At 30.0% G+C, this 11,134-nt stretch overlaps 1 pseudogene; it reads right to left on the reverse strand.

Moving 5' to 3' along the window:
* Nucleotides 1-2,340: 2,340 nt before the first annotated feature.
* On the reverse strand, nucleotides 2,341-5,172 carry LOC105119787 (receptor-like protein 12; annotated as a pseudogene).
* Between the last annotated feature and the right edge of the window lie 5,962 nt (nucleotides 5,173-11,134).

The raw sequence follows: 11,134 nt of genomic DNA on the forward strand, positions 1-11,134 counted from the left end.
TATCAAAATAACTATAAATACCGTCATCTAAGATGATGTTCAATGCACCTCACTTTTTTTTTATCACAATGGAAAGATGCATGTTATCATAGGCTTGATGGTGAAACTCTAACCATATATTTTTTTTTTACTCTTTTTTTTTTAGAAAAACATGGTAGTCATTAAAAAAAGAAACAAAGAAGTCTAATTATTTGTTTATTAAGTTAAATTAGATCTGTATTATATTTATTATAATGTATTTGATCTTAAATTATTTATCAAATTAATATTTTAAATTTTATTCATTAACATTTAATTTTTATATCAAATATGATTCTATTTTTTAATTATTATTTTTGAGTTTTTCTTATTCTTTTCTTAAATAACATTAATTTTTAATTTCATTTTTTATAATATAATTTTGTTTTTATATCAAATTTTATTCATATTCTTTTAAAATATATTTATGGCCACATTGTATGGCAAGTTTCCCAAACTATTCACAGTTGACCATGTGTCCATGCTCATCAAACAGTGTAACGAATTCTGGACCTGTAAATCCTTTCGGAAAAGGATAAGAAAGCCAATTATGGCGATGATTCATTATTACCAATGGCCATTCTAAGCTTAACTACTCTTGGAGAATTTCATTTTGCTGCATAGCATTCATTCATATGCTCAATTCTTACGTAATGCTCATAAAGAAACAGTAACGGTGGAATAAGTAGCTTTCAGAGAATTAGATACCTGAATCATCTGCTCTGACAGCTGATCTTAGGCATTAACATTGTCTGAAAAAAAAAAAGAGTATAGACACACACACACACACACACAAACACAAATAGAGAGTAATTGTTCTGAAAACTAATTTTACTCAATGATTTAAATGATAAGAATTAAAATATAATTTATATTATTTTTAATATTTATTTTAAATAAAAAAATTATTTTTAAAATTTACACATGCTTATATTACCTTATAAAATTTTAAATATTATTTTTTAATATTTTTTAATTAAAAATTTAAATGATAAAAATTTATATTATTTTTTTAATATTTTTTTAAGTGAAAACTTTGTATGTTTGAAATTTATATATTCATACTATTTTATATTTAATTTTAATTAAATAAATTGAAATAGTGAGATTCTTATAACTTGTTTAATTATCGAAGTTTTGATAATATATTAAAAAAGTAATTTAATTTAAAAACTTAAATTATTAAATAAAATATTAAAATATAATTTATATTATTTTATTTAGAATATTTAGAAAGTATGACGCGGAGTCACCACTTAGGTTTGGTTTGCACAGCAGCTTCATCATTAGGTTGGACTACCTGTTTCAATTCAAGCTTGTGGAATCCATCTCATTAGCAAGTTTTCCAAATAATAACTTCAAGATCTGTCATCATTTTAGTCATGGATTCGTCGTCATGACCACTAGCAGATTGCCTCTTGTTGCCGTTAATGGCAACATCTATGCCCACAACATCATTAATTATCCGTTGAGCGTGATACAGTACTCACAACATCATAACTATATAAGAATTACTATTACTATTACTATTATTATTTTATCTTATTATTTCAATGTTTATTTCACATCAATGGCGTCGTATTTGGAAATTATATTAATCTTTATTATGATGGGGTCTCACATTTTTTCAGCAAAATCAAGTGAATGAAACCTTACAAAATACATAGTATTTCTTCCTGATCAAGCGAGGTCAATGGACCCCATGGATATTTTGTGGCATAGACAGTGGATTAGCTCGCCTAGGGTTTCTTTACTGGTTGATGCGCATGTCACCATGCAACTAGTACGCACCACCACCTTCCTCAGCATTATTTACTAAGCAAGTCAGTTTTGCAGGGAAAGTGCGGCAGTTAACATATTTCATTCTTTCAGAACTAGTCTCGGCTCTCTTGACAGACTTCGAATTATATCAAGGTAAACACTGAATCATCATCCTATCGGGTAGAGGGGAAGAAAAGAAGATACGTAGAAAACATAATGCATTTTCTCAATTATATTATTTGTATTAAGGAAAGGTTCGACTCAAGACCCCTTGATGGAACCGTACATTTTTGTTTCTGTAAACTGATATGTTTTTTTCTTGATCTCACAACTGCGATTGCAAGCATATCTCTATAGGCATACACCGGACCTTCCTTGTCGAGTACGTAGGAAAAGTGTCTATGCTCTAACAACGAGTGTATACATAGAGGAATGTAAATTCTATAATATAAAAACTGAAGTTCCAGACAGCTTTCCTTTTAAATGGAGTTTCAAAAAAGGAAAAGCGAAGCTAAATTCTTAATGAACAAGCTAAATCCTTTTAAATATATTCCTTCACCAAATGAAAGGAAAGGGAGAGGGAAAAAGAACCAAGAAAAACCAATCAACGGCGCATGCCCCTAACCTCTCTTCTCCTTCGGTTGCCTTGCGTCCTTCCAAACGTCTTCACAAACCATTCAGGTATTCTTGCGGAAACTCTCAATCCAAAAACCACTCCTACCACAAGTCCACTTCCATATCCGATCACAACTGCTATCCATTCAATATCTTTTGGAAGAATATTATTGAAGCCTTGATGTTTTGGCAAGTTTGGATGCTGTGGAGATTCAGAACATTCGGATTTCTTTGGCAAATGTTCCATGTACAATCCTGAGTTACCTTCGTATGAACTTTTATCGAAAGTATTAAATTGTTTTCCTTGTGGTATAGGACCCTCCAATTGATTATGAGAGACATTGAAGTATGCAAGGAATGTGAGCTGAGTCAAATGCTGAGGGATCTCTCCAGAGAGCATGTTTTGTGAAAGGTCTAATGATTCAAGATTTCCGAGGTTCCCCAGCACTGACGGGATGTCACCTGAGAGATGGTTATTTGAAAGGCTAAGCGCATTAATCTTCTCAAGTGTCCCAATGGATTGTGGAATATCTCCTTGGAATGCATTGCTTGAGAGGTCAACGGCGGCAATCACATTTGGGATCTGCCAATATTTCATATACACGCCTTTGTTTGCCAAGTTAATTTCGTATCTGTAAGTAAAATCCCTGGAATAAACGGGCAACTGGAAAGTATGGATTGTCTGCATATATGTGAACTCCTTTAGATCAGAGAATCTCATACTTCTCAGGGTCTGAAAGAACTCTGATGGCAAGATACCCGTAAAATTGTTGTAGGAGAGGTCAATGATTTGCAACTTGCGAAACTCTAACATGGCACCAGGGCTTTTTATTGATCCAAAGAATTGGTTAGATCGCAAAATGAGTACCTGCAGCTCAGGAAGGTTCGCCAACCAAAATGGGAATTTGTCGCTCATTCTATTGTAACTCAAATCCAAAATCTCCATCATCCTGCAATTTGTTAATGATCTTGGCAGCTGACCCTCCAGTTGATTGTGACTTAGATCAATCATTCTCAATTTGCTTTCATCTCTGAACGCTTGTGGAATTCTTCCATGGAAGAAATTGTTTGATAGATTCAATACAAGCAGCGAATCACTGAAGTCGCCTAAACAGTTTGGAAACATGCCACTCAATTTGTTGTAAGACAAATCAAGGAAACCAAGAGATCGCAAATTACACAGAGATGGTGAAATTTCTCCTGTCAGAGAGTTATTTGAAATACTATAACCGATGAGGGAAGGTGGTGGAATCGGGAGTTGACCTTCAAGCTTGTTAGAATCGAGTTCTAGCCACTGTAGCTTCGTCAAAAGAGAAAGCTCCCATGATTGCTCAAAGCCAATGAAAAGATTGTTTGATTGTTTCGGAGAATCAAAATCGAGAGAGTTTTGTGACCTATGTCCCCTAGCCATTTCGGTATTTGGCCTTGAATCCTGTTGCGACCTAGATGCAAGTAGATCAACTCATCTTGGCTCCTGAGGAAATCTGGAAACTCACTTAAGTTGCAGTCACCTAATGCCAAATACTTAAACTTTGGAAGTGTAGTGTTATCACTGATATTAGTGAGCACGGTCAAATTGTTACGGCGTATTTGGAGCATTGTTAGGTGTTTGAGACTAGCAAACATGCTGAATTCTATAGTGCCACTCAAGTGGTTGTACTCCAATTTGAGCTCTTCTAGATTCACAAGTTTGGACATAGACTCTGGAATTGGACCTTGCAACTCATTGTGTCTAAGATGCAACAGTGTGAGCTGGGTAAGGTTCGAGATCCATAATGGAATTTTCCCTGTTAATCGATTATTGGAGAGATGTAATTGACTAAGTCGGGTCATGTTCCTAAGAGATAAAGGGATTTCACCAACTAAATTGATGTCTGAAAGATGTAAAGCTCTAATTTTGTTTAGGTTTCCTAGCCAAGACAAACCTGGGGAGATGAAACTGTTTTGAGACAAAGATAACACTTCAAGTTGGGTTAGGTTTGCCAACGAAGGAGGAACCTGACCTGAAAAATTGTTGTGTCCAAGATTTAGATAGCCTAGTTTGGTGAGATCACCGAGGGATGATGGAACTAGACCCTGTAAATTGCAGTCCTCGAGATTGAGAAATGTCAATGAAGACAAATTTGCGAGGGCATCAGGCACGGTAGAAGAAATGTTAACCGAGCTGAGGTCAAGTTGCTCAAGCCCGGTGAAGTTTTGAGCTAGCCTTCTCAAGTTGAAGCTTCCGAGTTCTAACAAGTTTCTTGCTGACGAGTCAACATTTCGACCAAGATCAAGAGTAGTCAAGTGAGACAATTCTGTGATTTCTAAGGGAATTTCGCCGTAGAACATAGAATCGGAAAGGTTGAGGTATGTTAGACCTGAGAGAAGGGCAATTCGAGATGGAACTTGAGAATAATTGAAGTCATTACCCCCCAGGTTAAGCCTTCGAAGGTGAACAAGTTGAAAAAGGCTGCTTGTGGAGTTGATAGAACCATGGAGAGAACTACCTCCGAGGTCAAGGCCAATAACATAGCCGGTGTCCTCATCACACTCGACGCCATCCCATAAGCAACAATCACTGCTTTCTCCTCTGATCTTCCATGATGCAGTCTTTGGATAACCGTAAGAACTAATGGAAGCGTTGTTGCTGATGGAAAAGCTTTGCATGAAGTGCAACAAGGCAGATCTCTCAACGCCATGACAGAGTGGTTGCACAGAAGTTGAAGTGTTTATTAAAAAAAACAACAGTGTCAAAAAGCACACGAATGACAAAGGCCCATACGATGATGAAGCCATGATGATGCTCCCGTCGATAATTTTTTGTTGTTAACTCTGAAGTTGGAGTGAGAGCCTTCTATAGCAAAACAACGGCATAGATTGTTTGACATTCAACACTGAAGAATGCAGAATCAGAAGAAATAAATTTGGTAGATTGTCCCATACGACGACTTAATTCAATTCTATTCATGGAACCAACCAATACGCTAGGAGGTTCGATTCCACAGGAAGAGAAATGACGACTCCTGTGTCTTCAAATTAATTCGATTATTTACTGATGAAGACTTGTAACCATGGTACATCCGAGTGTTGCTTACAATAGTAACGTTGATTTTTAAAATATTTTTTAAAATTTATTTTTGATTTCATTGCATTAAAATAATTTAAAACATAAAAAAATTAATTTAAAATAAAAAAATAAAAAACTTACAAAATTATGAATTGAAATAGGTGGCGTGCCAAAAATTCAATGAAAAATCCATTTAGATACTTAATCTTTAAAAATAATAAAATATATACCATTTAAGTCCTTTTAATTTTTTTAAAATTATTTTTCATACATAATTTTTTTTGTGCTATTTTTTAGTTCTTGGTTAAAAAAAAAGAGGGTTGTTAGATTTTGATGATGAGAGAGAAATTCTTAATACCAAAATAAGTTTTTTTGATATTCAAATGTTTCATGAGCTGAGAGACTTCATAATAGTTTATAGTTTCAATGTTACATGAAAAATTATATTTGAGTTGAGAAAGCAAAAACTAAACTAGTTTGAATTCAGATTTTTAAATTATTTTTTGTATTTGAAGTTGACAAAATAATTTGTGGGTGTTGATGAGGTGTTTTTCAGTTTAAATAGCTTAGAAATTAAGTTTTTTAGGCAAAAAAAGAAGTTGCCCCGATTTTTCAGGCACTGCTATACGACAAGAATCTAGACTTACAGACAACATATTACCTACTAACTTTTTTTTCAAAAAAATAAGGGTAAATCCTTTTAAAAAATAAAAATAAAAATTAGCTCAGGCCGTAAAGACTCACTAGCACTATGGGTCATGAGACTATAAGTTTAGATCCTTTTGGTCCTTTTTTTTTTAAAAAAAATGTTAAATATAAATTTTTAAAAAATATTAAATCTAAATAAATTCATAATTTAAATTATAAATTTAATAAGTTAAGCGAAAAGAAATGAAGAATTACTTTTTCTTTTTAATATTACTTTTTTTTACTAGTGTCTTTTATATATATATATATATATATATATATATATATATATATTGACACAAAGCATCCAACATTTAATCCAATTCAAAATAAAAGGTTCTGGTGTTGTTTAATTTGAGGCCATGTACAACCTCAATTGTCCAAAAATGATTTCAATGATTGGAGCTAATAACATTCCCTCCTTTTTTATATTAAAGTAATTGAAAATTCTATGTTTTGATTAAATCTTTTTTTGATGATTTTTTTTCTTATTTAAACTTTTTTTATAGAGATTTTTTTATGGTGGTTAGCATATTTAATTTTTTTAAAAAATTATTCTGATTCATCAATATTTTTTTAATATTTTTGTAGACAAGAATTTTATTTTAAAAAATATAAATATTTATTTTCAACTAATATTTCTGATATGTGCTGCCTTATATAATATTTTTTTATTTTATTTAATCAATTTAATTTGTGTTTATATGTTTAATATTATTTAATTGAATATAAAAATTAATTTTAATAAATAAATTCAGTAAACACAACTAAGTAAATATTTTATTTATTAACACATTTTATTTTTTTTTATTTGATTTTTAGTTATTGTTAATACTTTTTTTTAATTTATTATCATACATAGTTCTTAATTTATTTGATTATATGTATGCATAAACTTTTTAATTTATACTTTAAATTTTTATAAATATAAAAATGCATAAAAAAAACCTACATGTACAAAAGTTTTGTAAAAGGAAAAAATATATAGCCCATCGGTGATGTGTCATCTAATTTATATATAAATTAGAATGATGGACATGATACAAGTTTTTATTTATTAACACACTAAATTCTTAATTTATTTAATTAAATATATGCATAAATCTTTTAATTTTCACTTGGAATTTTTTAAACAGTAAAAATATGTCAAAAAAGCTTGTATAAAAAATGTTTTGTTGAGAAGCAAAATATCTAGTATTTAGTTTGACAAAAGCCCGAATTAAGTATTTAGTATTTAAAAACATAATATTTAAACATAGTTATTATTTTGTAAGGGATCTTTATTGAAGTCTTATATTATTTTTGACTTATATAGATGAAAAACAATTATAGCTTTTGATAAACTCTACTAAATATTACAAAAAAAAAAACTCCTTAGGAAATAATTCAAAAATATTTTAATATAATAGTGATTTTGGTAAAAGATGAAATTTTAGTTTTATAATATCGAAATATAAATATTATAATGTAAGGTCTAATGCTTTATCAAGTTTTAGTATTTTTCTAGAATTTTCAACTATAGTTATTTACTAAATATTAAGTAATAAAAATTTAAAATTTAAAAATAATCAATAATCAATAATGAGGAAACTACGAAAGAATTTTCCAAAGTTTTTCTTTTTTAGTTCAATAATAAAAGTTATCTTTAAGACAACTTAGTATCAACCACGATTATTATTGTTTTTCAAAAGATTCTAGAGACACACCTTTTTGTCAAACTAATGTATTCATAAAAATAAAAATTCAAAGTCCACAATTAACATATGTTAAAAAGTCTTATGTTAAAAAGTCTTGGTATTTAAATGTAGCAATAAACAGTGAAATGTGAAGATTTTTTTAATTTGTTTCTCAAAATTTTAGATTTTTATTTTTATTTTTTTAATTTCAAGCTTAGTTTTTTTTTAAATTTCATTCTCTAACATTGAATTTACTAGGTATTGAACTTTATAATTTATTTTGATTTTTTATAATGAAGTTATCTTAATTTTATAACTCGGATCACAAGTTTTACATGTTACTCATATTTACTTGGGTTATTTTGTTTATCTATTGTTTTAATTGTATTTTCATCAACTTCATCCTTCAACATTGAGTTGATTAGAAATTAAGCTTCATAATTGTCTTTTCATTTGCTTTTTATGAAGTTATCATGATCTCATGACCCGAGTCGCAAGTTGTATTAGTTAGGAAGATTGACTCAAGTTTTTTATGTTCTTTTTTTTTATTGAATATTTTTTTTTTCAATTTCATCCTTTAATATTGGGTTGTTAAGTATTAAACTTTATATTTGTTTTATTTTTTTTCTATCCATTTATCTTAGTCTCTTGATCCAGGTTTGACAAGTTAAATTAGATTATTTATTTATTTTATTATCAATTTAATCCTTCAACATTGGATTGATTAGAATTTAAGTTTCATAATTTACTTTTTATTTTCTTTCTATGAGGTCATCACATTCTAATGACCTGGGTCGTGGTTTGGGCCAGTTACCTGTGGTTTTTTATTATTATTTTTTAGTTGATTTTTTTTAATATTATCTTTTAATATTAAATTAATTGGAAATTAGACCTTATAATTTTTTTGGTTTTCATTTTATGAGGTTATCCTGGTATTATAACCTGAATCACGAGTTTGAACGGTTGACTCGGGTTGAATAAGGTGGCTTTTTGCATCATTTTTTAATTTCATTCTTCAATATTGAATTAATTAGAAATTGGGTTTTATAATTTGTTTTGATTTATTTTCAATTAAGTTATCTTAGTCTCATAACCTAGGTTTTACCGATTAACTCGAGTTGACTCAACTCATTTTTTAGTTAAATTTTGTTTTCAATCTCATCCTAAAACTTTGTGTTGATTGAAAATCGAGTTAATAAAAAAAATTATTTATTTTTTATTAGGTTATCAGAGTCTCATGACCTGGATAACGAATTTGACAGGTAAACCTGAGTGAAATCGGATAATATTAAATTATTATCTTGATTTTTTTAATCAAATTATAATTTTATCAGTTATTTATATAATTTTATCAGTTATTTAGATTATTTTTAAATTTACCAACCTGACTAAATCAAATTCTTATATAGTTTAGAAGAAAAAAAATCCTACTAAAGAATTCCTCTTGTGGGGAAGCAAAGTCCATTCCTAGACACAATGTCCAACAAGAACTTCGAAATTTCTAAAGTTGATCCATTTCTGTTCGAGAACAGAAGTCCATCCTTTAAACATAAGGTCCAGCAAGAACTTGGAAATGTCAAGTCCGTCTTCCACGTTATAAGTGTCCCATCCCTCTCCCGTTCAGCAGTCCAGCCATTCATGCATCAGACTCCAAGCCAGCTTCGTTCAATCTGAAAATTTGCTCCATTGACCAGAAGTATCATAGAGATAGCAATTCACGGTATTCTATTTTGTGAGAATAGCTATGATATGCTATTCCCTGTATTTTTCCCATATAAATTAGCTTTGTTGTTAATTGGTAGTTAATAAGCCACATAACCCTCCATTGCTGTTAATACTGCAGTAATTAACAGTATTTTTTCATATAATTTAACTTTTTTATATTAATATTAATTAATGGAAAGTTTCAGTATTTTTCTTCCCCGAGCTGTGCCCACCAAATGAAAGTTCGCTCGATTCTCCCTGCTAGTCTAGGCAGCTAAAATTGAAGGCATTTTCCCTATATACAAACACAATTTATTATTCACTATAATATTATAATTATATTTTTGCCTTTCTATACAATTATTTTTAATTTGTTTTAGCACAGTAAAATAATCTAATTATCCTCTAAGTTAGATTTTTTAAAACTAGCTAAGAAGCATATTCTTTTCCTATTATTTTTTAAAAATAAAGTAAAATGAAAGGTTTATTCTTGGAAAAAAAAACCCCAGAGGTTTTTGTCTTTTCCCTCTTATTTATTTGTTATTGCCAATTTTATTCCCACTTACTTATTTGTTATTGCCAATTTTATCAAGAACAATTTACTTTTTTTAAATAAATTAATTATTAATTAAATAAAAAAATATTTAATTTCCGTGCACTTTAAGTATGAGAGGTAAATAAAAAAAAACAAGAAAAAAGTTTCAAGACCACTACATGGTAGATCAAAGAGGGGCATTAGGGCACTTGAGGTGTTAACCCATTAGTAGGAGGAACTTGTTTCTTTTTTATGCATTCGGGTTCAAGTTTTATTGTGCACGTCTGTCATCCTTGCAGTACTTTTCATGTTTATTGGACTTGTAAAATGTTTAATGGATCGTAGAATTAGTCGTGATGCGTGCAAACTGATACTTATACCCATATAAATAAAAATAAAAATAAAAAGGGGCATTAGGCCGAGGAACTCGCTCCAACACCCTCTTTCCTTCTTTTGGAACCTTGTATAATAATGAAGATGCACTCATAAAAGCAGTGGTGAGAAATAAAATCAACAATGAAACTAGAAACAAACATCCAAGAGAGAGGAAAAGGAGAAATAATGTTGTGTTTGTGATTATCTGGTAAGCTAATGTGAAGCCCTCCTTCCTTTTCCTGCAAATTCCTTTCGTCTCCGGCTACAGATTGAAGAGTGCTATGTTCACAAGCACAAAAGAACAAGGATGCTCTGCAAAAACTTCTATCTTGTAGCTGTTATAGCTAATGAGCCATGGCAGTAAGTAAGAATGTGGATGCTCACCCAATCCCAAGGCTAGTTCCCGGATCAACCGCCTGAATGGAACAAGATTAATAACTGTGGCAAAAATTCATTTGATTTTAGTAAATGAAGTTTTAAAAAACCCTGTTTAGGGAAATGAGTTTCTAAATTACCTTTCTTCTAATTTTTCACTTGTTTTTTTTTTTTGAATTTTGAGGTAAGGAACTGAATGCTTGTTTAATAATGTGATAGTCTTTTTAAAAATTATTTTTAATTAAAAATAAATCAAAATATTATTATTTTTTACATCTAGAACTATCAACAAGCACCTAAAAAAATAACAATTTATTTTTTTGGACAAAAAAATTAAAA

Source organism: Populus euphratica, unplaced genomic scaffold (genome assembly GCF_000495115.2).
Source record: "Populus euphratica unplaced genomic scaffold, PopEup_1.0 scaffold3566.1, whole genome shotgun sequence".
Lineage (NCBI taxonomy): Eukaryota > Viridiplantae > Streptophyta > Magnoliopsida > Malpighiales > Salicaceae > Populus > Populus euphratica.